This window comes from Ixodes scapularis, unplaced genomic scaffold (genome assembly GCF_016920785.2).
Source record: "Ixodes scapularis isolate PalLabHiFi unplaced genomic scaffold, ASM1692078v2 PGA_scaffold48__2_contigs__length_671460, whole genome shotgun sequence".
Lineage (NCBI taxonomy): Eukaryota > Metazoa > Arthropoda > Arachnida > Ixodida > Ixodidae > Ixodes > Ixodes scapularis.
In genome coordinates this window covers 99,802-127,310 of record NW_024609877.1, presented here as the reverse complement: position 1 = coordinate 127,310, position 27,509 = coordinate 99,802, and the positions used below count along the sequence as shown (strand labels likewise).

At 45.3% G+C, this 27,509-nt stretch overlaps 1 protein-coding gene and 4 non-coding genes across 5 annotated transcripts in view; all 5 read right to left on the bottom strand.

The window, feature by feature from the left end:
- The window catches only part of LOC8026203 (transforming growth factor-beta-induced protein ig-h3-like), a 137,659-nt gene that overhangs the window by 21,970 nt on the left and 88,180 nt on the right, over window positions 1–27,509 (bottom strand). The gene's annotated exons all lie outside the window — the stretch shown is intronic.
- On the bottom strand, window positions 3,651–3,722 carry Trnah-gug. The gene has a single exon. It is a non-coding gene; the product is annotated as a tRNA-His (tRNA).
- Trnah-gug lies at window positions 7,954–8,025 on the bottom strand. Its single transcript has one exon. It is a non-coding gene; the product is annotated as a tRNA-His (tRNA).
- Trnah-gug lies at window positions 9,183–9,254 on the bottom strand. The gene has a single exon. It is a non-coding gene; the product is annotated as a tRNA-His (tRNA).
- Window positions 13,164–13,235, bottom strand: Trnah-gug. Its single transcript has one exon. It is a non-coding gene; the product is annotated as a tRNA-His (tRNA).

Sequence of the window (27,509 nt, the reverse complement as noted above, 5' to 3'; positions counted from 1 at the left end):
TTACACTTTACACATGACCTCTTTTCTAACCTAGATAACAAACTCCAAACTGACGCCATATTCATCGATTTCACAAAAGCATTTGATAGGGTACCTCATCAACGCCTCATTAAAAAGCTATCTTACCTTAAACTTTCTCCAAACATAATAGACTGGATCAGAGAGTTCCTCACAAATCGTACGCATTATACAGTCATCAATAACAAAATGTCATGCAGGTCCTCTGTCACCTCAGGCGTCCCACAGGGAATCCTACTAGGCCCATTATTATTCTTAGCATACATCAATAACTTAACAAAGCTTCTATCATCCCCCCGTGCGTCTCTTTGCAGATGACTGCGTCATTTACAGAGCCATCAAAACACCAGATGACCATATAATACTTCAAAATGACCTCAATATAATTAAACAGTGGTGGAACGGTTGGCCGATGAGCCTAAACATGAAAAAAGTGAAAGCCGTTTACAATTCCCTGTAACACCGAATTAGAGCGCAGCTCTTGAGGAGGAGGAGGGAAGGGTACTGGAGGGGGGTGAAGTGACCTGGGGGGGGTCACGTGACCTTGGGGGGTCACGTGACCTTGGAGGTCACGTGACGATGCCGATGATGTCATCAGTGACGTCACTGATGACGCCATCAGTGACGATGACGATGCGGACTCCGATGACGTCATCAGCGATGATGACGATGGCGATGCGGATGTCGCTGACGTCATCACTGACGCCACTGATGACGTCATCCGTGGTGATGACGATGACGATGCGAATGCCGGTGACGCCATCGTTAACGTCCCTGATGACGTCATCAGTGCTGATGACGACGACGATGCGGATGTCGGTGAGGTCATCAGTGACGTCACTGATGACGTCATCCGTGATGATGACGATGACGATGCGGATGCCGGTGACGTCATCGTTGACGTCACTGATGACGTCATCAGTGCTGATGACAATGACGATGCGGATGCCGGTGAGGTCATCAGTGACGTCACTGATGACGTCATCAGTGATGATGACGATGACGATGCGGATGCCAGTGACGTCAGCAGTGACGATGGCGTCATCGGGGAGGTCACGTGACCTCGGGGGTGTCACGTGACCTCGGGGGGAGGGGGGGTCACGTGACTTCGAGGGGGGGTCACGTGACCTTGGGGGTCACGTGACCTTGGAGTGACCGTGGGGGTCACGTGACCTTGGAGTGACCGTGGGGGTCACGTGACCTTGGGATGAACTTGGGGGGTCGGGTGACCTTGGGGTGACCTTGGTTACGCCGACGCCGACGCCGCTCAAGCCGGGAACGGGCCCCTAAGAGCTGCGCTCTAAAAGTACAATTTACTAACATTCACTCGTCGAACCACCTCGTCTAATTTTAGAGCGCAGCTCTTAGGGGCCCGTTTCCGGCTTGAGCGGCGTCGCCGTCGGCGTCGGCGTCGGCGTCGGCGTCGCCGTCGCCGTCGCCGTCGGCGTCGGCGTAACCGCGCGGTGCATCATGGGAAATGTCCCATAATGCACCGCGCGAGCCCCCCACCAAGGTCACGTGACCTCGTGGGGGGTCACGTGACCCCCCGAAGTCACGTGGCCCCCTCCTCGAGGTCACGTGACCCCCGCCGATGTCGCGTGACCCCCCGATGTCATCGTCACTGATGACGTCACCGGCATCCACATCGTCATCGTCATCATCACTGATGACGTCACCGGCATCCACATCGTCATCGTCATCATCACTGATGACGTCACCGGCATCCACATCGTCATCGTCATCACTGATGACGTCACCGGCATCCGCATCGTCATCGTCATCATCACTGATGACGTCACCGGCATCCACATCGTCATCGTCATCATCACTGATGACGTCACCGGCATCCACATCGTCATCGTCATCATCACTGATGACGTCACCGGCATCCGCATCGTCATCGTCATCCTCGCTGATGACGTCACCGGCATCCACATCGTCATCGTCATCATCACTGATGACGTCACCGGCATCCACATCGTCATCGTTATCATCACTGATGACGTCACCGGCATCCACATCGTCATCGTCATCATCACTGATGACGTCACCGACATCCGCATTGTCATCGTCATCATCACTGATGACGTCATCAGTGACGTCACTGATGTCGTCACCGGCATCCGCATCGTCATCGTCATCATCACTGATGACGTCATCAGCGACGTCACTGATGACGTCACCGACATTCGAATCGACATCGTCATCATCACTGGTGAAGTCATCAGTGACGTCACTAATGACGTCATCGGTACCCGCATCGTCATCGTCACTGATGACGTCATCAGTGACGTCAGTGATGACATCATCGGCATTGGGGGTCACGTGACCCCCAAGGTAACGTGACCCCCCCCCTGGTTAGTTTAACCCCCCCCCCCAGTGCCCTTCCCTCCTCCTCCTCAAGAGCTGCGCTCTAATTCGGCGTTACAGGGAGTTGTAAGCGGCTTTCATTTTTTTTCTTACCAACTAGGTATCAATAACATGGGTCACTGAACATCATATAAGCACTTAGGACTTCACCTCACCAGCGATCTCGCATGGAACAACCACGTTAACGAAGTTGTCCTAAAAGCCAACCGCACACTTGGATACTTAAAGCGTAACCTCAGACTCTGTTCGCCCGAAATTAAAAGGCTAGCCTACACAACTCTCGTTCGTTCCCAAATGAAATAAGCATCATCGATTTGGTCACTATTTCAAAATTATCTCTGTAACGAAGTAGAAAAAATTCCAAACAGAGCACTAATTAAGGTACATTCACTCCGACTCCTCCTCCTACACTAGTATTACTTCACTTCGTAATCGATCTGATCTCGAAACACTTTCCCTTCGCTGAAATCTCTCCCCACTTGCCCTTGTTCATAATATATATATTATCACAATCCGCAGATGAAAATGGCCCTTCTCAGCGCCCCAGATCGAGTTTCCGCTGGGGTTGACAATGTGTGTAAATACAAATTCATCGGCTCTTCATCGTTGTTTTTCGCAAATGCCATGCTACCTATTGCTATTGATGATTGGAATTCATTACCCAACGATATTGAACTAGAAATTAACACATCTAAGTTTTGCGAGCTTGCCACTTTTTTTTTTTTATGAAATGAGCGAGTTATAAATTTGTATAGTTATTTGTTAACTGGTTATTGCCATTTAACATTTGTACCATGTTTTTTTTCTTTTTCCGATTTTTATTTTTGTGTCAAAACAAGTGTCTTTTAATTTACCCACCCTTGTGTAATACCCGGACACGGGTCATCAAGCTAAATAAATGAAATACGTTGTAATTGTATGACAAAGTTTAATAAACCTTACGGAGATGACCATCTGAACGGAATAATAATACTACACACAACGAAGAAGGGAGATAAGCATACACATGGAATAAGCTTTGTTCGGTACAAAGCATACCACTTGTACTGACCATTTCTGCAAGCATCGATATGAACAAACCCAACTTCAGCCCGTTACAAAAGTTAACAATACCATATAATTGGAATCTATCAGGTTCTCGTGTCTTATTGAGGGGAGGCACGTATAGGATAATATTCTATCATCCGGCGGTTTGTGTAGTGATTCGAAAAAAAGAAACAAAAAAATAAAAATTGGGAGTACAAAAAAAAAAAAAAAAAGCCTGCCGTGACCAGGATTCGAACCTGGGTTATTGCGGCCACAACGCAAGGTACTAACCACTATACGATCACGGCTGTCCGGGGGACGGAGGTGAAGGAAACTCGTAGCATTCAAAGAGGTGCTCAGAAACTAGGTCGTTCTATTTATTTTCGCGTCCGTTTGTTCTATTTTGTTTCTTGCTTTCGTTCTCTCGTAGTGAAAACAGAATCAGATAATCGTTGGTTTTATGAAGGATTCAACCGCTCGTTACTCAATGGGCAAATTTCGCTACACAAACCTGAGTTTCAGAAATGCACGATGGTATTCATTCTTTTGAAGGTTACTTATGATAACGTAATGAAGGTTGTACGGCCCTTGGATTTTTACTTTGTAGCGCTGGAGATTTGTAATAAAGTCCAGAAATATGACCGTTTTCACTGTTTTTAGCGCGTTTTGAGGCATTTCTGAAAATACAATTATTTAGAAGACAAACGTGACAAAACGCTTGGCCGTACGTACTAGGGGTGCCTCTAATCTTAATTTTAAGACCATGACGAGAAAGCAAAATATTGTTGTATTTGCGTCTTTGCGTAAATAAAATGACCCTGTTCATTTTCTTTCCAACTTGTTAAACGAGATGGTGACACTAGTACTAAATGCCTGGAACCGGAGATTTTCTTGCTGTTCCTCTTGTTGTGTTTCTCTCAAGCTCGATTTCGATCGCGATGTCTCGTTGCTCGTGGATCGGTAGCACGTGTAGCGAAAGCTCGCGCTGTAAAGCTCACTGATCCTGGATTCAGTCCACCGCCTCTGTCCGTTTCAATCTGGATGAGCATCGTACCGGCGTGCTGTCATGTATCACTATTGCGTGGTGCAAGTTAAAGGCGTCAGCCTAGCCGCGATACACTGCACTAGGTTTCATCTCCAACGAAGACACCAGATGCCCTCAGAGCTGGCTAACTTCCCGCTGTATAAACATAGACATAACAGAATTACAATTGATGGTTCCGTTGGTCGGCACTTTTTGAACGTTGCCAAAAAGAATAACAAACGTGCCCATTAGTGACCGACCCGAGGTTCCGCAGCTTTGTCGCGAAGCTGCCACACACCTGTGACTAACTTAGACCCCTCCTTCGTGATGCCTCATCGTACATTATCAGTGCCTCAGATTATATCGCACTGTATACCCCTTATACGGGCCTCTCCGGCATTTATTGTACGGGCTACGTGAATCTCTGTGGCGCCTGTGCTTACGAGCACAAATAAATACTTACCTACCTACAAACGAATATTTTGGTTTTATGTGACAGCGGTCGTGTTCCTTGATGACAAGGGGAAAATATTGATGCCTGCAAGTGCTGGAGAAACCAGATTCCGAAGAACAGTAAGAATTAATGCCATGCGTAATAGGTTGTTTAAACGCACATACACGCAGTTGCGTTTTAGTGCGTTTGACTGCGCTGCGTCAAGAAACGGAAGCGAGTCACTCGCACATCTATACTTCGTATGAGGCGTGGCATTCAATTCAAAGAGTATCTTGGCACGTGACATTAGAAGCAGGGATGTCCTGGTTTTTCGCAGCCGCAACGTAGTCGAACTGGTCAAGCACACTCAAACGCAACTGTTTATAGGCTTTTGGAAGAGCGTTACCATGTCCGCGGTAGGCAACGGTAACGCTCTTCCAAAAGCCTAAAAAACAGTTGCGTTTGAGAGCGTTTCGGACTCTGAACTTAAGTCCAGATAAAACCTTTTCTCAATGGTAGCGCTTTCTCGTGTGACTTCCTCGGAGCGAGTGGAACTCGGCCTGATCGGGCGGTATTGACAGGCGACCCACAACCTCCTCAAAGAAATCAACGCGACGAAACCTTTCGAGCACCCAGAAATATGGATGTCGGCAGCCAAGAACGTTGGCGACGCCGTCGAACCCAAAAAGGTGTTTACCGTGCGGTCGGTACGCGAGCGGTGCGACCTATTGCTTGCATACTTCCAAGCAAATGACTAGGCCAACATAAGATAGGGATCCCACAACACACTGGAGCGAACCATAGATCGAACTGCTGGTCGCACAGCCCTAAAAAAAAAAAAAAAGGATAAAACACGTTCACAATAGGCAACTGGAAAAAGATTCACGTACTGGAGTTCCCCAGGATTCAGTTTTAGGTCCGCTACTTTTCCTCGTCTATATTAATGATCTGTCTGAATGTATCTACTCTAATATTAGTTTATTTGCTGATGATTGTGTACTATATAGAGAAATAACAAGTAACTCGGACGTCTCTGTTTTCCAATCTGATCTTAACTCTGTATCTAACTGGTGCGACAAGTGGTTGACGCAACTGAACCCTAATAAATGTAAATCAATGAGAGTTTCCCGCAATACTAACATATGCTCGAATTACTACATTCACGACACTCCGCTTCAGTCTGTGTCCTCATACAAATAGTTAGGTGTTTACATAACTTCTGATCTTTCCTGGGAAACTCACACTAACTACGTAACTAACAACGCCAATCGCATGTTTGGATATCTCAAACAAAATTTCTCACAGTCACCAGTGTCACTAAAGCTCCTCTTATATATTACTTTAGTACGTAAGCTTGAATATGCATGTTCTATCTGGGACCCCGGTTATAACACTATCATTGCAACATTCGAATCAGATCGAAATCACGCAGCACGTTTTATACACTGTAATCACCATCGTACATCCAGCGTTACTTCAATGAAAATAGCATTGGTTTACCCACACTAATTAACCATAGACGCATATTCCGCCCGACTTTATTTCATAAGATTTACCACAATAACCCTTTCATGCGCCGTGAACTTCTAATTCCACCTAGTTATGTTTCCTCCCGCGTAGATCACCAGTACAAAGTCAGTATCCCCAACTACAAAACTAACACTTATTATATAACTCCTTTGCTCCTCGCACTAGCTCTGATTGGAATCGTCTTTCCGCTGACATAGCTTCCATAGCCAGTATTATCAATTTTAAAAATGCCCTGTTCGTTGGTTTTTGATTCACCATTTTCTAGTTGGTATTACTGTTATAACATTGTATGCCGAAAGAGGTGTTGTTCTGTCCGTTCCTATGTTTCTTCTTTCCGTTTTTATTGAATTTCACCAACGCGCTGACGTCGAATTATGTCTGAACAAGCGCGCATTAATTATTGTTGCATAAACAACCGTACCTTTGCCACCTCCCGCCCCCCCCCCCCCCCCCCCCCCCTCCCCTCTGTAATGCCCTTCGGGGCCTTGAGGGTAAATAAGTAAATAAATAAACTCCTGCGCAGGGTGGACACTCACGAAAGCTTTGAACTATATACCGTTTGAAGTTACGATGCACCCAGCGGAAGCTACGGGCCATTTCGGTCAATTCACCACTGCAAATGTGTCAGGTGGACCCGAAGTCCACGCGACACTCACGTGGTTTTGAATTGGCTCGGACGAATCGTGGTACACGTCATTGTTCGGTGAAACAGACCTCATACGAGTAACCTGCATGCGCCGTCCAGGGGTCTGTCTGCAAGCTACAGATAAGGAACGAGGGAAAAAAAAAAAACGCGTAATAAACGAGGGACGAGAACAAGAAGAGAACCAGCGATGTGTCCCTTTACTTCTCGTTCTTTTCCCACGTTTATTTTGCGCTGTTTTTGTGCCATTCGACATGCACCAACTAGCCCAACTACATGCCTTGCTACAAATGAAGGGTATAGTGCAACGTGCCTCCGCCCGTCGGAATACATGATTTTGCTCTGTCGAGAAGCGTTTTAATATTTTTGGTACATGGAAAAGCATTTCCTGCGCTTTTGAGATAAAGCTTGAGATAACCGGCCACCATGCACCAAGGCGGCTGAAGTATTGCTACTCCGATGTCTCATCGTTGAGTCGACCTTCAAAGTCGAGCGAAAACACGTCGGCGACATGAAAGATACCAAAACGTTTACGTGACCACTCAGTGGATGACTGTGCGAATTAAGATGACTCAGCACATTGAGAAGGATGACTCAGCGCATTAAGAGAGATGATTCAGCGCATTAATAGAGATGACTGAGTTCGAGTAAATCATGTTTGTGTCTTTAATGCATCAGCGCTTGCGCTTTCGCCTTCACATTGTCTTAGGGATATTATTTAGTGGTTCTAGGCAATACGCACATCTGACCTCGCGAATACCCTGATATTTGGTAAAATCCTTCGCTCTAGTAAATGCTGTTGCAGGGTCTCCGGATAGATGGCGCCGCCAGCGTGCCAGTGTGTTCTTTCGCCGTACACCATACTTCAACATTTTCACTTAAAATTAAAAAAAGTAAACATAAAAATGCTGCCGTGACCAGGATTCGAACCTGGGTTATTGCGGCCACAACGCAAGGTACTAACCACTATACGATCACGGCTGTCCGGAGGACGGTGATAGAGGAAACTCGTGCCGCTGAGGAAAACACGACTTGGGAACTAAGCTGTTTTTTTTAGTTTATTATATAGACCGTTTTCTCGATTGCCACAAATTATGTCCCTGTCGAATTAGGGGGAAATGCAAAATTGCTGAGTTGGCCCACCGGAACGAGCGAGAAATTAAAGAAATAAATGTTTTACCACTGGCTCTATTTTCTGCCCGATGTATGGTTCTTGGCCAATCGCATACCTACTTCAAATCTGGGTTGTTAGTTTTCTTTTTTGTTTTTGTAGCAATTACGGCTCGGATACTATATGCCTGATAGCTTGAAGGGATTGCCCCGTGATATCCGGAAGTTACTAAGTGTTTGCGCTGGTTGCGAAGAGAGGGCCTGAATATAGTGGTATTTATTCCATTAAAGGGCGCCTATATATTCGTTAAACCAGTTATGAACATCAATACGAAAGTTCACGCAAAATTTTGCAAGTATGCACGGCTGGTCGTGTCGGGACGTCACATCAGGCAAGGTCACGTCAGAGTCGCGGGCATTGACTTATTCCCGGTTTTGGTCAACATGGTTCATGGTGCGCACAGAGATCATCGTCGAAGAATTGAGCTTCCCTCAATACCGAAAATCTTTTCATAGAAAACAGGTTATTTTACTGAGACAGCGCTCAAGAGCTGAAATGGCTCTTTGTGCCTGATGTTACGTCAGAGCTTCCGTTGTTGCCAACAAAAACGCTCTGTGCATTGCAGGTATACTCTAAGCACTTGGGCTCTGTTTAAAATTGAATTATTCGTACGCTGTGGATTCAAAATTTGGATATTGTGCAGATCATATTTCTAGGAGAAATGACACAAAATTTAATTATTTCCTGGAAGAAAAAAAAAATACCGTACAATCCCTTTTATTTATTTGTTCTTGGTGGCAACCATACAATTCACTCATGTCGGTTCGCCGTAGAAAACTTCGGCAGTGAGAGACACGTGCATACTAAAACGTTTAAACGACGTCAACACGTTCGAGTTAAAAAAAAAAAAAAGATAAGCCACGCATTTGGAATTTTCGGGTTACATCTTCTTGAGCGGAGGCATGTGTCCAAATGTGTTCGGACCAGGTAAAGACAAAACAATTTAGGATCCCCCCCCAAAAAACGCTGCCGTGACCAGGATTCGAACCTGGGTTATTGCGGCCACAACGCAAGGTACTAACCACTATACGATCACGGCTGTCCGGAAGACAGGGATGGGCGAGATTCGTGCCTGCGCTCTGCATATCGGCGCTCTTTCTCGAACCGGTCTGGGGCCGTCGACAAGGGAGCCCAGGGACTGCGTATCCATAGACTGAAGGTTTTGCGCTATTTGCGAGATCTAATCTACTTGATAGGATGGAAGCTTGGGCGAGTTGGTGAACCATACTTGACGGTGAACAGCGCAGGAAAAATCAATCTCACACCAGACACTCAGGAAGACAAGCACACGCGCTGAACTTACAACTCTTGTGTATTCGACTACTTCATTTTTCTCTTCAACGTCTGGGTTGACTTTTCAGAACGTGATAAGTAGAAGAAGTAGCACGAAATACAAAGGAAAATTCTAAAGAGAAGGCAAAAGAACCGTAAAAGAAAAGAAAAATAAAGAAACGGAAAAAATATCTAAACGAAACACTTTTACAAATCGTCCCTCTCCCTCATCGCTATCATTTAGATAGAAATTGAAGCTCTTTGGTCGACAGCGCTACAGAAGGACAACTTACACACTTGTCCTTCAGTTGTGCTATCCTTTCCGCTTCCATTATCTCTCTAGTCAATGCGTTTCTACTCCTATCTATTACAGAACAATTTTCAAAATGTGCTATAAAACCACAATCGCGACAATGGATTCCCAAGTGTCCAGCTGCGAAAAATTGTCGCTCGTAACGTTGTCAGAAGTATTTGCAACCCACATTAAAAAAAGTGTCCGAAAACAAAATTAGGAAAGGTATACGCACGTCGGACGTGTTTCGTATTTAGTATTTTGTTTCAATAGACCCTTTTGAATCAGCATGGTCGTTCCCGAGGGGGACGATAGGTGGTGCCAGTGTAACAGGGTGTAAGTGGTTACAACCGAGCGCAATGCATTCGATTACACTTTAACGCAGAGGTGCCAATCAGTTTTTATTTTTCCGCTCTCATCACCTGACATCGTTATCTAGTAACGTCTGACCGCTGCCATTTTCTTAGCTACAGTCCCGCGGATGTCATTGGCCACAAAATCAACAAAAAGCTCCGGCGAAATTTTAATTGTCACGCTGATTTGACTTCAACTCGGTTCAATTCATTAGTAGACACAGATGAGGTATGCCTTCTTAAGGTGTATGCTAAGTACCGTCTTACGTTGTGCCCAAACGTGCAATTTTTCTTTTTCCGGCAGGTAAGCTTTGTTAACGTCGGAAGTACAACTATCGACTTTGTAGCAGGTGTGCATGAGCGCCGCCATAACTGATCTTCTGTTTTTGTTTTCTCTTATTCCGTTTACTTCACTTTATCATTATACACAGCAGGAGGGGTCTTGCCATTCTGGGTTATCCTTTGCCTTTTTCCTCAGCATATGCCATTGTGGAGGCTCCTCAACATGCACTTCAGTAGCTCAGCTTCTCCGTAAAAAGTCAGCAAAAACGGCTGTAATTTGGGCGTTGTGCAAAGCCTCTATTTTGTAGGGGGCGAGAAGGTTTCGGCGCAGGAATTTTGGAACAATGAATGGCGTTATACCTTCCCAGTATACAGTGACCTTAGGTGCGACCACGACCGTGACTATTATGTGGGTTCTCTTTGTTATCCATTCACTCATATCCGTATCCCAAGTTCGCTTATACACCAACTCATATTTACAAACAAACCGGAGCGCCCCTAGCGGACACCACCGGCGCCGCGCATCCGCGATGGAGTGTGGGCAAGAAGCTCGCCGTCGCCGATAGACAAACCATTGGAATACGACTTTGTCGGAGTCGGTGTGAGTCCCCGTGCTCGTTTTTTGCGTTGAAATTGTTGATTCTACGTCTTCCTGGCAATGTCTGACTACTTTAGCGGCCTAAGCAAAATTAACGAGGCTCGTTACACCACAAAATTTCGCGTGAATAATGTGACATATCCGGTGATTTATTCCACCTGGACGCCGCAAGAATGGACGCTATAGCCTGATTCGCAGGATCAGATTCTGCTCGCTATTTTCAGTAGCGACAACGCTCGGGCTGAAAAATTGTGAACCATATACCTGAGATGGCAGACATCGATATTAGAAATCGCGAGCAGAATCGGACCAAGTGAATCAGGCATAACAAGTCGGTGATGGCCACGGGTAACAATTATCAACATCTCCTTGTATCTTCTGTTTACACCGATCCTACTTACCGTATTTACTCGCGTATAGGTCGACCTGTTTTTCAAAAATCGCCTCATCAAAACTGGGGGGTCGACCAATACGCGAATCCCGGTATTATATTTTTCAACTTTTTTTTTTTTCGGGGGTCCCGAAGTTAGGGGGTCGACCTATACGACGTATCGACCAATATGCGAGTAAATACGGTACCCCAACAAACCTTCAAACTTAGAAGTCTTTTGAGGCCTGCACTTACTTCTGATCGGAATTATCGGGTCAACGAACCGTCTACCGGACGTTGTCGTTTGAACGAGCAGACGACAACAAGCAGAAACGTTTTAAACAGCAGACGACAGTTCAAGCGATCAGGCGGCCGTTTTAACTTGAAGGCGCACTGAACGTAGTCCGCAGGCGGTCCGTGTACCTTGGTGGTTTTCCCGCCTTCATGTTGGAACAAAACCAATAAATCTGACGACCACAAGTATGCGTGAATTCAACCCAAAGTGCTTTCAGCATCAGCAATCGTGATCCGACGGCGTCTTGTTGTCCTTTTTCACGGCACCTATCCACGTTCTCGGACGAACCGAGCAGGCAGAAAACACATGAAAACTGATCTTCAAAACTTTCCCGACTCTTTTGGTACAGTCCCAGCCACGGCGTTTCGACGAGAAAGCGGGTTTTTGCATGGTTTCTTCCAAGAGAGCACAGGAATGCACGTCCCGCATGGTGATTTCTGGTGACTTCCGCCCACAGATCCAGACCGGAAGTGCGCCCGACGCGCCACCACCACACCGTGACGTAACAGAGCTCAATTCATGTATAGAACAGATAAAACAAAAAAGAGTTGGTGTAACCAGGATTCGAACCTTAGTTAATCCGGCCAAAGCAACGCAAGGTTCTGACCACTATACGATCACGATTCTGAAGAGGTAGAGAAAACTCGTGCCACTGAGGAAAACTTTTTCTATTTACCTCTTTTTTTATTATCGCGAACCAGTCAGATTTTGGGAAAATATTAAGTTGCCGAGTGTGGCGATTAGAAAATGTTATACATCAACGATATTTTTTGTTGTTGTTGTTTTTACTACCAGCTTTGTTTCTCCCCATCTTTTATTCTTGGCAATAAAACGTCGGCCTCAAACCTGGGCTGTTAAGTTGGGGTCACACCACTTATACATCCCACAAAAGACCGTCTGAATAGAGATTCGAACGCGAGTCACCGTGAGATCCGTGCCTAGAATGCCGCGTGGCAATAAGTTAAGGAAGAAAACTTGGGACGAGGCATTCGAACCAGGGATATTGCGGTGACTCCTGTTTGCAGACTACCTTTTGTATGACGTATGCTCTCTCATGCGATCATTAATGCATCGCCCGGTGTGCGCAATCTACTTTCGGCCGCAAGTTAGCGGAACGTGGTACACCACCTCTTTGTCGCACGGGGAGTGGTACGACTTGTGAGCTGTGCCACAACCGTTTACGTTGTTGTTTCTCCGCGCCTGGTTTGCCTTGCGGAACAAGGGATAAGCTTTGTTCGGAGCGGAGCATACCACTTGTACTGGTCATTTCCGTAAGCATCATGAACCAAGTAAGCTTCAACCGGTTACAGAATTCAATAAACCACATTAGTGGAATCTATCAGGCTTTTGTGTATATTTGAATGGAGGCACGTGGATAAGTGCATAGAATAATCTTTTATCATCCGGCGGTTTGTGTGGCGATTAAAAAAAAAAATTATATCGATCAAATAATTTGAAACACACACACACATAAAAAAAAAAGTGCTGCCGTGACCAGGATTTGAACCTGGGTTATTGCGGCCACAACGCAAGGTACTAACCACTATACGATCACGGCCGTCCGGAGGACCGAGGTGGAGGAAACTCGAATCATTCAAACAGCTGCTCAGAAACTGGGTCGTTTTATTCACTTTTCCGTTCGTTTGTTCCATTTTGTTTTCTTGCTTTCTTTCTCTCGCAGTGAAAACGGAATCAGATAATCATTTGTCTCAAAGAGGCCGTGCAACAATATTCGCTTGAAATGTTTTTTTTTTTTTTTTTTTACTTTACAGGAGCTTATTGGCACAAGTGGGACCCAAGTACTCTCGCGCGCAATGCGGTGTCACTTCAAGAACAAAAGCGAGTGGTTTCTTTTATTACCCCCTTCTCAAAACCTGGTGACGTAGCTGGGGGATCACAGTACCTCCCAGTGACGATATTTCAATGCGGCTCATAGATTGAACCCGAGCATCGCATGAGCTAGCTAAATGTGCTGCATGCACTGCGAAGTTCTACAGAACTTACGCGTGAACAGAAAATGAAAATTTCCTTTTCATTTTCTGGTGACGCGTGTGTTCTGTAGAACTTCGCCGAGCAGCACATTGAGCTATGTACAATGGGAGAAAATGAAATGCGAACAGAGGAGCGCGTGGCTCGTGGTACAGGCTGCGCCACCTGGAAGTGAGTCTAGAGGCCGAGGGTGTGTGGCCTACGACGCTTTACTGAAAGAGGGCGAGAGAGAAAAGGGGAAAGGGTTACCGGCGCTTTCCCCCTTTCTGATTGTGTAGAAAGAGTGAAAGTCCCGGAGGAAAGGCTTGGCCGGTGTTGGGTGTCTGCTGTGCCCCAACTTCGTTCGCACTTTCTTTTTTGTTTTGAACTCGCAAACTTAAAGGAGTCATGAAACGCTTTTTCAACTTTTTTCTGTTTAGCTTTCCTCCTCAACTCATAAATCGCGCATTGTACCAAACAATTCAAGAAGTCGGAAAGAAGGGAGTCCCGTCTTGCTCGGAATCTCGCTTGTGTAGCCCGGACACAGCCATTGTCCCCCTAGAAGGTTAGCCCGTCGCTCAAAATTCCGACTAGTTGCTTTCCCCACCCCGTTCACTCCGAAGCTGACAGTGCTGTGGAAGCTACGTGCTCGTTGGGCCAGCCACACATTTTCCACGTGATCACGCTCTCTCGCGCATACCGACCCGCAGAGAATGAGGTCAGGTGATGAAAGGCAGGCGGCTGATTGGTCCGGCAAGCGCGTAGCTTCCACCGCAATGTCAGCTTAGGGGTAAAGGGATTAAGTGAGGTCCGGTGTCGCGTGACGTGCGCTTGGGTCCTGGTGACGCGCTGCGGGGGCCCGGTTATGGTGGCTAGTAGCGCGGTGACGCGCTGCGGGGTCCGCGGATGTATCACAGTGAAAAGGCGGAGAGTTTACGAAGGGAAGGAGATACGAAATAGTCCGCTATGTTTTGCAAATTTTTGTAGCGAAAGTCAGGCTTCTGACTTTCTACCTCTGTTCTTTTGGCCCACTGAACGATGTGCTATTAGTAAAATCCCAATGAAAATTGATTTACTCCAGCCCGAAATTCGTTTCATGGGTCCTTTAATTAGAGTAACGGGCTTCGATGGCAACAGTTCCCCGGTCATCGGGACACCATTGCTCGGTCATAGGGTGCACGAATAACAACAGAAAGCGTCGAATACTGTCCGAGGACCTATGTAGCTTGCAAGGAATCTGGCAAGGCGAGAGCGGCTGCAATTTCTTTAAGCTCCATCGCTTTCCACATGATCCCGGTCTTGGCGGCAGTGGGTTGCGTTCGTAAACCGAAAAGACATTTCCTCAACACCATCTTTTCGACTGTGCTCGGAACAGCTTGTGAATGAAGCGCGCACCGAACGCTGTACCGCCGATGAACATGGGGTACGCTCGCAAGGTGCGTGGCAGTTTTCTGGTGATAATTGCTGTTTCAGCTTGTAAAATTTTGTAACTGAATTTATCTTAATATTGATAATTTGTAGTGGTGACTGACTCGATTTCATCATTTACAACACTTAGTTGAAGGCTTATTTCCGCCGCCGGGTGAGGCTAGAAATAGTTGAAAAGGTAGTTCTACCGGTTTTCCTGAATAGCGATCCCCTGTGCGATACCAGAGAGCCGGCAAAAGCGCTCCTTGGAGTGCCGCTGGTGGGTTTTTTGGGTTGTTTCTGTTGATTGGGCGCTTTGAAGCGCTGGATAGTCGCTCCAGGGTACGACTCGTGTGTTGCGATCTGCGTCTTCGAGCCCTGCATGTACGTTTCTTTGTTCGAGTCATGGCAGCCGCCTGTGCGGCAATGGGGGGAACAGCGGCAGCGAACGTGTCAGTGATAGAAATTGGAGGTTAGTACTCAAAATGTTGCATCAAATAGTAAAATAATTCGTGGCTGCTTTGACGCTTTCTGCGGTTCGATATAAGCACATCTAGAACGTCTTCGTCGTTCATCCACAATAGAGAGTTTTAGTAGATCGTTCCCATGACTCCGATAACGATACCCGATACTCCGCCACCGCCTCCCCTGCGCATACATAGTATCGTTAGCGGGGCTATAGGAGGTATCGGAACGATCTACTAAAACTCTCTAATGAAATACGAGAACACGGACACGCAAGATAAAAGCAGCGCAGCAAAACGATATGTAGCAGCTCCGGGTGTTTACAAAAGTTAATTGAGGTTCCCGTTTTGTGTATCGCTTGTTCATTACTAAAAACGGGTGCGTTGAAATGGGCCTATTGCAAGCAAAAATTTATGAATGGTTCATCATTTCCAGTCAGGCGGAAAGCAGTGGAGCTTCAAAACATTGCAGCCGCACGTGCCTTGCCGAATTCCATGCAAGCTACGAGGTCCTTGGGCGGTATTCGACGCTTTCTGTCGTTATTCGTGCACCCTATGACCGAGCAATGGTGTCCCGATGACCGGGGGACTGTTGCCATCGAAGCCCGTGGCTCTAATTAAGTTTGCGAGTCTAAAACAGAAAAAAAAGTGCGAAAGAAGTTGGGGCACAGCAGACACCCAACACCGGCCAAGCCTCTCATCCGGGACTTTTACTCTTTCTACACAATCAGAAAGGGGGAAAGCGCCGGTAGCCCTTTCCCCTTTTCTCTCTCGCTCTCAAAATGGCGCTACCAACGATAAAACGGTCTATACGCCCCTCACTCGGCGCGTCCCAAGCTTCGGCACTGCGCCGAAGCTTGGGGAGCGCGAGGCGCGAGAAAGCTCGCTTGCAAGTCCGGTCTCAGGACGCCGCCATCTTGGTTATTTGGGGTGCGCTTGGGCACAGCCATAATCCGATTACGACGCCTTAGCAAGGCTTCGTAATCGGATTATGACGCGTTCAAACGCACCCCAGCCGAGCAACATGGCGGCGCCCTAAAGCCGGACTTGCAAACGTGTATTAGCGCCAAAATGTTTCGGTGGCGCCCTCTTATGGTTTCCATCCGTGACGTCACGACTGGGATTTGCTTCGCCCTGACGTCACCAGTTGTTATCCTGGCTACTTACCATCAGGTGCGACGACGAGTTCGGTGGTGTGTTTAAAAAGCACAGTGGAAGCTAGGAGCCATCGCAATCCGAAACACCGTCAAAGTTGACAACCTGACAATGCACATGTGCCCATGGTTTGGCCAATCGTGGAGAGCTGACCGCAGCGGCGTTTTCGGTCGCGCACCTCGCTAATACTGTTTGACCTTATGACGTACCAGAGGAAAGCCTACAAGCACTAGCTACTTGCTCCGGGGCTCATCTCGGTGGCACAAGCCCTCGCGCGTTGAGAGCAGCTCCCAACGCTTTGAGCTCGCGCTTCTAGCCTTCTCTGCGGTACAGCATAAGGTGAAACTAGGGTGCCTCAATGACCTTCTGTTTAGAATGATGCCACCCTTTGTAGTACCCGATGCCGACAGCACGGGCTCACGGGGAAAATACAAAGAAATCGATGAAAACAAAATGTCGGCATACCACAGTCAGCGCCACAGACGCGTGCCAGGGACACGCTCTTTCAGGCGCTTCTGAACAAAAAAAGAAATGTAAAAGTGAGAACAAAATGGCCAGATGTCTCCACCCTAAGCAAAGCGCACATGAAGGCACCCTAGGTGAAACGGAGTATAGTAGCAGCTAAGGAGCCTTTATGTGTGCTGCGTAGTAGCAGCTAGAGCGCGCGAGCCAGCGCGCGCTCTAGCTGCCATCATTAGGGACGAGCTTCCTCGCGCCGCAAGCGTCGAGCGAGCAGAGATAGCGGGGATAGCTACTAGGGATAGCTTTCAGCGTACCGAGAGGCGCAATGCCGAAGCTTGGGAAGCGCCGAGTGAGGGGCGTATACACATGAGAGTAGGCCACACAGCCAACGTTACTGGAGCAAGCTCAGTTTCGCAGCTCTCGCAAGGAGGATAGAAGGGTAGGAGAGAGCATGGCGTCAGCCGTGTAGCCTCCACAAGCCATGCTCCCTTGACGCCTCGCCTCTTTCTCATTTTCCTCCTTACTCTCCTCACTTACCATGCCAACGTGATCACATCACGTGACTGTAGCTAGCCTTCGTCTAGCCTTCGATCTGAGAAAACCTACCGGACGGAGCGCGCGCACGCCTGCTAGGAATTCTACAATGAACCATCCCTCTCGCACGTGACATGTCACGCGCACCAATCGCCAGAGAGATCTGCGGTCACGTTGGGTGCAATATCGTTTAAACGTTTTATTACTAGGCTTCACCACTATTGCAACGTGCCCCCTCCTAGTACTTATAACCTCCTTGTATTCTCGCCTCCAGAGACGAGTGGCCCAGGTGGCGGTCACGAGAACTAACGGCGCTGCAGTCGGATCTTGCTTCCTTGTCTCGGGAGGAAGCAAGATCCGACTGCAGCGCCGTTAGTTCGCCCTGTGTCGTTGTCAATCTACTCTTTGTCCGTGTTTTTTTGGCGCTTATTTTCCCACGATGTACCAACTGGCCCATCTAAGCATTTTATTGCAGTTCATTTCTCTTAGCGCCCTGTGTCGTTGTCAATCTACTCTTTGTCCGTGTTTTTTTGGCGCTTATTTTCCCACGATATACCAACTGGCCCATCTAAGCATTTTATTCCTTGTCTCGCGCGTTGTCTGCTACCTCTGCGTTGACAGCTACTTTTTTTTTTCTTTTCTTCCTTTTTTTCCCCTTCCATGTGTATAACAGCAAAAAAAAAAAAAAAAGAAAAAAGATGATGATGAAGGTGAAGTGTAATACACCACAAAGATCAGAGTCAGCGCATTGTGAGTGTTCTTTCTATGAGTGTTTGAAATTTATTTTTGTTTACGTCTATTTCCTTGCGCTGTGAAGTGTTAGTATGAATCACCAACTCGCCCAAGCTCAAGTATTGCTATTCAAGCTTGGCAGGCTAGACAATCCGGAAGCAAGACTCGATTGCAGCGATGCTTGTTCTCGCGACCTCCACTGAGCCCACGTCGCAGGCGGAATTGTGAAACTGAGCTTGCTCCAGTAACGTTGCACTCAGCCTCGCCCCTAGGCTCACTTCCGGGCGGCGCAGCCTGTACCGCGAGTCACGCGCTCCTCTGTTCGCATTTCATTTTTCCCCGATGTACAACCAGCTAGCCCAAACCCAAGTCCAAGCTTTATTAAAGGGACCATGAAATGACCTTTTTACTTTACTGATTACTGGTCACACCGGGCTTCTGGTTCTGGATCCTTTCGTCATGGAACACTCGACACGGGGATCCGCTCGCCAGCGGAACACTGATCACAAAGTCATCTGTGTTTTGAGGTGAACAGGGTTCACACGCAAGAGTACCGCAACGCCCGGAATTAATTCTACTATGCTTTTACCAACAAAATTAATCTGAATCCGACTTAGAAATACGCGGTAAGACTTCGCTTAAAAGAGGGGTTTGAAGCTAAGGGACGCTTAACTTACGTGACTTCAGTGCTGTTGTACCAGAAATTGTCGTGACAATGTACAAAGAAATTTCGCATACAACTAGTAGAAAATGCAGCTCTGTATATTTATTGGGAATGTTGGTATAAAAACTACTGCAAGGGAATCAATAACATTTATTAAGACCGTTAGTATTGTGGCTGTTAGTGGCACCCATACTTATTTTGGGGATCCAACAGACCACTTTACTGTGGCGTAAGTACAACAAAGCATATAAAAAAAGCGCGTGGTGAACTTGTTTTTTGTTTGTTTTATAAGCAGGATAGTGAAAGTGCGCTCTTCCTTTGGTTGTCGTTTTTGTACCTGCTTCCTTACTACTTCACGCGCTTTTTTTAAACTAAATATAATAAAGCTGCCTTTCGCATAAAAAATTCTACGTGATGCCGGATGTTTCTTGGTATTCAAAATCATTTCCGTAAATCATTTCCCCATTCAGCACACCCTGAAATGTTGTAAGAAATATTCATTTCTAAATCCGAGACATTTGTGTAATCTGCTAAGTTCAATGAAGACAGATTTGGTTCCATGATGTACCTTTTAATATGTAATATGGCCCAGCCTAGCATCCTAACATCAAGCCTAATTGTTGATACAATAATCATTATAAACACACACACACGCACGGACGGACGCATGCACTCACGCACGCACGCACGCGCGCACACGCAGAAGTTGTTTCGCGTGCTATGAAAACGAGGGCTCATGCGACAAGAGTTATTTCTCAAAGGTCTACGCCTGACCTGTGGTTTTTGTTTCTCAGTGTATAAATTAGAGTATGATCACGAGTTTATCAATTTATTCGCTGCGTTATTTCAAGTCGGTGTAAGATATGTCCGGGAACGCACATGCCATTATAATTATTTTGCTTGCAACTCAAATGGTGGATCTTACTGTTTTAGACGTTGACTAATCCTATTACAAAACCCAAGAAACTCGTGACGCTGTTTAAAAAACGAAGTCCTAATACGAGTGTTTCGCGTGACGAGTATTCCGGCACGACCAGAATTCCTCGTACGAGATGCCCTGTGACGAGTTGGCCTACCGGACGGGTTCGCCTGTGACAGGCACGTAGCCAGGGGGGAGGGGGAGGGGGGCATGGCCCCCCCCCCCCCCCCCGAAGTTTATTTTGTTGAACCAGCTTCTTGTACACGTTACTAAAAAAAAGTAATCGATTACAATTACTATTACTCTTGGCTAGAAAGTATTCGATTAGATTACTTGATTACTCGACGGAAAAAAAATTGGACATTACTTAAAGAAGTAATCGTTACTTTTCCGATTACTTTATTGTGTGAAGACATATCTTTAGCGCTCATAACAATGAACTACTTTAAACCTATATTTCACATTTGCACAAGTATTCAAGAAGAAAAACTGGCTTCCTCTTCGTGGTCGTTGCACCTTCACAATGCGGACACAAGCATAGAATTCGTTTGAAGACATTTAATGATTTGGGTGTTCGCCAGTGTGTGTGTGCGGGGGGGGGGGGGGGGGGAGCAGAGGGGGTTCTAGATCTTGTAAAGCTTGAGGAAGGGTTGTCAATCAAAGTTTGCGTCGCTCATTTTATTATTCACATGTGGATGAGCTCGCATGTTATACAAAAGAGCTGCTCTAGGATTTGAAACCGATCATGTGTAGTATCCATTAGCGGAAGAAATCGCCCCGACCACTTCTCAACTCGAAACATTGCTTGTCACAAAGACCACGTAGGGGAAATGGGAAAATATTTCAACTGCCTTTGTTATATTTTGCATCCGCTTTAGGCATTCTTCGGTTCTGGTTCTCCTACGGGCTGCGAGTAGGTACCTAAGCAGGATTTTTTAATTTTTTTAATTTCTGTGTGTGTGTACGTGAGGGGGCTAGTTTGAACGAAGGATTCACAAAGCTACATTCCGCTTCCTCAAACTTCGCCCTGAATGGCCTTTGTCACGCACTGTGCTTCCCTGGGGCTTCCCACTCCCAGTCCCAGCTTGAAAAAAAAAATAAACGGACATTCCACAGAAACGGTACATAGAAAGAGATTGACCTCGTTTCCTACAGCTCCGCAAGAATCTTTCTTTTTTCCGTTAAAAAAAATCACATTTTATTTTTGCCATTTCATAAAAAAAAGGCGTGTGACCGGAAAAGGGGGGGGGGGGGGGGTCCCGTGGACAAGTTGTAACGGTTACAGGTAATTTTACTACTTCAAAAAGTAATCAGATTACTCTTGTGATTACTGCCAGTCTTGTACACGTTAATAAAAAAGTAATCGATTACAATTACTATTACTCTTGTCTAAAAACGTATTCGATTAGATTACTTCATTACTTGACGGCAAAAGTAATTGGACATTACTTTAGGAAGTAACCGTTACTTTTCCGATTACTTTATTGTGTCAAAACTTTTATCTCTAGCGCTCATAACAATGAACTACTTCCAACCTTGAAACCTTGCTTGTCACAAAGACCACGTAGGGGAAATACGGGATCTCGACGTGTATCTGAACTGACTTGGTTATATTTTGCATCCGTTTTAGACATTCTTCGGTTCTGGTTCTCCTATGGGCTGCGAGTAGGTACCGTAAGCAAGATTTTCTTGTATTTCTGTGTGTCTGTGCGTGAGGGGGCTAGTATGAATGAAGGACTTACAAAGATACATTCTGCTCCCTCAAACTTCGCCCTGAATGGCCTTTGTCACGCCCTACCCTAGCAAAAATAACGGTTTGAAATCAGTCCGGAAAGTGAAATCCGGACTAAGATCAAACCGGAGTCCCACCGGAGAGGTGGCTTCCGGTTCGCACAAACCGTGAATTTTCATATCCGGTTCAAAGTCAAATTGGAGGAATTCCGGAGAGGCGAATTCCGGTTCGCTCATACCGTGATTTTCCTAATCCGGTTCAAAGTCAAAGTGGAGGAATTCCGGACACGCAAATTCCGGTTCGCTCTAACCGTGAATTTCCTAATCCGGTTCAAAGTCAAATTGGAGGAATTCCGGACAGACAGATTCCAGTTCGCACAAACCGTGATTTTCCCAATCCGCTTCAAAGTCAAATTGAAGGAATTCCAGACAGTCAAATTCCGGTTCACACAAACCGTGATGTTCCTAATTGGTTCGAACAAACCGTGATTTTTGGAGTCCGGTTCAAAGTACAATTGAAGGAATTCCAGACACACAATATGCGGTTCGAACAAACCATTTTTTGTCAAATTCGGTTAAAAAACAAATTGGACAAAGTCTAGACTGAAAATATCTGCTTTGCACAAACCATACTTTGCCATATCTTGTTCCAAAGAAAATCGGATCAGCCGCCTGATGCCGAAGACTTTCAAGCGTATGGTTGAAATATCAAGTTGCAAACAATCCATCCCGATACCGTACGTACGGGCTCCTGCGTCGATCAAAGCTCAGACCGCAGAAGACAGCCAGCTGATATGCGGTGCCAAAAAGGAGACATCACGGCGATTTTTGTGCAAGTCATTGCCATCTGATTCCATCTAGAATTTTTATGCACTCTGCAATACTTATTCATTATTATGCTTAAACAACGTTTTGGTATTTTTTAGTTATTTTTTAAATAATTGCTTGATAACTGTCAAATAATTTTTTTATATAATTTTCTCCACATAAAAACAAACAAAAACAAGAACTAATTCGATGCCACAGCTAGATTTACACACAATCGGGAAGTGTCATTTCAGTATCTTTGACAGCTTTCCTGCGGTCTCCTTGTTTATGCCTGCATGCTGAACATTCTATTATGGTGCACATGCAGGCAATTTTAGGGGCTTTTATCACTTTAGGTACGCAAAGCAGGGATTTAAACCGTAACCGAAACCGAAAACCATTTAGGAACAAAAATTTTCAGTAACCGTAACAGAAACAAAATTGTTATTTGAAATAAAAAAAAAACACGTAACCGTAAGCGTAACCGTAAAGTATTTACCGGTAACTGGTTTTAACCAATATTAGCCGAAAAATAAAAAATAAAAAAAATTTCTCATGTATGACTTGGAGGACGGATCTTGAAATATTGTGGCAATTTGACAGAGTTACTTTCAGCGAGTGGTGCATCTGGTAATACGATTTCCGTTCAATCTAACTTTAGGATTAAGGATACTTGGTTGGAATCATTAGTCGTGCTTATAATAAAAAACGTCTATTTCTAAATCTATGACGCTCCTACATCGCTACATGTGTCAGTACGTGTCGCCTTCAGTGTAATAACTAATAAGTTAGAATTCTCAGATGTCCATCCAATTCGGTTCTATCAAAACCACCAATGTTCCTGACATGCAGTAGCCAATATGAAGAAACGAGGTAAATTGACTGTCATGCAGAGCTGGCGGAAAAGAAAACATAGTATTCATTTAGTCTGAAACGTCGCTAGTAACGATTTTGAGACAACACAGAAAGAAAAAAACAATGTGACCGGTTTGACATTGGCGTTAAGTGTATGTTTCATATTAACCGTGATCCAGAATTTATCTGAACAGAAAACAATCACAAAAATTAAAAATTATTTTGGGAAGTGAAAGCTAATATATCCTTTGATGGCCAGTATTTACATGGAAGTTCAGTGACTGGCCGGCATCGGCGCTTTGGTGTTCAAGCTGGCGAGCCCCGTCATGGAAGATACGTTTACTGACCGGCATCGTTTTTTGTTTGTTTTTTTCGTCCTTTTCACTATGAAGTCAAGTCATTGAGATTCTGACAAACTGTGGCAATTCATGGATAGCGAGTGGAAATGTTTGCGTTGATCAATCCTTCCTAAATGACTGCCGACGCTAGGGTATTTTATCCCAGCATGGCAAGGCTGACGTGTTTTATCGCGAAAACGCAAGACAAAACAATACGGTGAAGAAAATTAGCTGCAGAGGATTCGAGAATGTGACCGCCTACGCCACGAAAAATAAATTTTACAACGCTGAACATCACTTTTTTCAGGAAGCTAGTTTAATTTGATGTACTATACTTAGGGTCCGCGGTATACGCAGGTGTTTGGCCCTGATAAAAACTAAAAACGGTATAACGGAGCCTAGAAATGAGGAAAAAAAAACGTGGCATGATTGAGCACGCGCTTTGAGTTACAAAAACAATAATAAACATTACTTTCCAGAGACTAGAAAAGTAAGAGATGTGTTTATTGCTTATGACGCTACGAAATTGAGTGCGAAAATATGCTATTTCAGACAGGAATCAACTGCTTTCTGTGGTAGTTACGATTATCTAACAGAAATATTTCGAACGTTCCCATAGCCAAACGATATCTGTTGCTTTGATAAATTATGTTATACGACATACCGCTCCAGAGGATCGCGAATATAAAAGCTTATTTCTTTAACGCAAAAAAGTGAGAAACACCACTGCATTGTGGATGTTCACACTGCCGGGTTTGTGAATGTGACCCCTTGACGCTACGAAAAATAATTGTTACAACGTTGAACGATGCCGTTTCTGAAAGATAGTTTAATTATCCGTGCTGCACTTGAATCTCAGGAATAAAAACGTGTCTAGGCCTAATAAAAAAGTAAAACTGCGGAGCGCAGCCTGTATAAATAAAACCTGGCGGCACGCGGGGGATAGCACTGATCTACGAGAACAAATTAAATACTACTTTCCGGAAGTCAGAATATTAAGAGATGTGCTTAATTAATACGTAGCGCGCTATGAGCTCAGCTAAATTACTGCCTTAAAATGACGATATTTTTGATTCGACAGCGGGTGAAGATGGCCGCTTTCAGACAAACTTCAGCTGCATTACTGTGGCAGTTTTACCACTTACACATTTTCCCATTTTGCTCGCAATATGCTCATTATTATTACATTTCTTTCTTCTTTGAAAGGGCTTGTACTGTTTGCCTACGGTTATGAATTATCCCGGCAAAACAAGAGGGCCACGGTTTGTGCTTTGCAACAATTCAAACTTAGGCTCGCACTTTTTGTTTTCACCTTGTCCGTGATTATTACCCTAAAGAACGGTGCCGACGAATGCAAAAATATAGAAAATATTTATAAAATAATAAAATCTAATACAGAAAGGTGAGGAAAAATATTAAAAAATATAAAAACTAATACAAGAAGGTGAGAAACAATATTTTAAATAATAAAAACTAATGCAAAAAGGCGAGAAAAAAAAATATTAGAAATAATAAAAACTAACACAAGTAGGCGAGAAAAAAAAATATTTAAAGTAATAAAAACTAATACAAAAGGTAAAAAAAGATTTAAAATAATGAAAACCAATACAAAAGAAAAAACATAGAAAAAGAGTGTTTTCCGGGATTCGAACCAACGTCCGCAGGCTCTGCATGATAGCGCGTCAGCAAACTAGGCTACAGTTGCCCGGTTATCCAAGGATGTTTTCTGGAAAGATACATGTCTGCTGAAGTCGTTTCGAACCGTTGTACTTACTTTCGTATTTAATATTTTCTACGTATACAGGACTTATTCATAATATTATGGCAATCCTGACGTCTGCAATAATTTATTATTGCTGTGTCTTATATGAGTTTTATAATGCGGTTTGCTTATCCTTTTATTTGAACCGTTTTGAAGATACGAAAACAATCTCATCGAATCAACAGCCTATGTTTCGCACGGTTTGCCGGCCGTATCGGCCAAGGAGGTTAGAAGTACTAGGAGGGGGCACGTTGCAATATTGGTGAAGCCTAGTCATAAAAAGTTTAAACGATTTTGTGCCCAGCGTGACCGCAGATCTCTCTGGCGATTGGTGCGTGTGACATGTCACGTGTGAGATGGATGGTTGATTGTAGAAGGACTCCTTGCGGGCTTGCGCGCGCTCCGTCCGGTAGGTTTTATCAGGTCGAAGTCTAGACTGTGGTGTATTCTAGTACCCCACAGCAAGACGAACCCTAGCTACGGTCACGTGATGTGGTCACGTTGGCATGGTAAGAGAGGAGAGTAAGGAGGAAAATGAGAAAGAGGCGAGGCGTCAAAGGAGCATGGCTTGTGGAGGCTACGCGGCCGACGTCATGCCCTCTTCTACCCTTCTATTCTCCATGGTATCGGCCGTGTGCGTTTGAATGCCTGCGTTCGCGACCGGATAACGGTTAAATTTCCCGATTAGTCGTGATGCGTGGAGTTTGCTTTAGTTTCAAACGTGTCCGAAAAAGACGGAAGCGACTGTGAGAAGTGGAACTTCGTCAAATCGGCTCAACAGCGAAGATCATGGTACGGGAACCGAAGTTTGTTTCTTTGTTCGTTAGGGCTAGCTATTTTTCCTGCGTTCAGAAAGCTTGTTATTGTCTGTAGATCGCTTGCTTTTACCAGTATTATTAATTGTGCGTGAATGGTGTTATGCAAGGCTGTTTTTCTTCTTTTTTCCCCGATGCAGAGACTACTCGCTCAAGGTTCATCAGTAGCGGCGGAACTCTTTGGGAGACCGGGGGTGCGGGGGTGGGGGTCAAAGCGGATGGGGGAGGATTGCCTCCCTAAAGGCCGGGTCCATATCACAAGAGCGAATGACATTTTAGCGAACGGCGACATTTGAGCGAATGATCGTTTTAGCGAATAACGGGGGCGCGCGTTAACCCATCCGTCGCGCTGCGCTTTACGCCGCTTCGCGGCGACAGTCTGCGGCAACTCATTACAAAAATATAAACTCACTTGGCCCACCCGAAAACGCCGCTTCGCGGCGTCCGGCTATTCGCTAAAGTGTCGTTCGATGAAACGCGGGCGTTCGCTAAAACGTCATTCGATCAAGTGAGTGCCTCCCGCCGACGACGCCATTGCATGCGGAGAGCTGGACCCGACAAAAAGCTTTCTGTGTAAGTCCTTTGTGTTTTTACTCTTTTTTTTATTTGTGTGTTCGTTGTTTCACTTTTTCTTATGATTTAGTCCGGGTTTCTGTTACTTATGTGTTCATTATTTATTAATTTTTTTCTTTATTAAGTTTTAGTTAAAAATATGATGCCCTCGTCATTTTCCAGTCCGGGGAACGGTGGTGACCTCGTCGTGTTCAAGGAGCAGTAATGAACTTTTCATCTTGTATTGCTTCCGGCGAACAATGGTGTCTGTGCGTGTGTGTGTGTGCGACGTGTTGGTCACAAGGGATGATGTCGGGACTGAACGGAAAAACAAGGCCAACGAGGAGCGACTGGGGGACTTTGAACATCGCACGGTGCAAGGAAGGACTTCAACGACGAGGCTAGCAAGCAAGCCCATGTCAAAACTGCTGTGCTCGAACCGGAGGGTTGAATCAGAACTTTACCCTGTGAGTAAGGATCAACGACTTTGGAACTTTCGTATAGTTTACAGCTTAATTGTCGCCTTCCTTTTGTTTTATTTTAATAGGAGTCTGTGTGCTATTACATTTTTAGTTTATTTTAATGGTTGTTCGTGTGATATTACTATTATTTTTTCTTGAACGGCGGAAGTGCTTGTTTGGAATTTTGGCGCTTTTATGTATAAAAC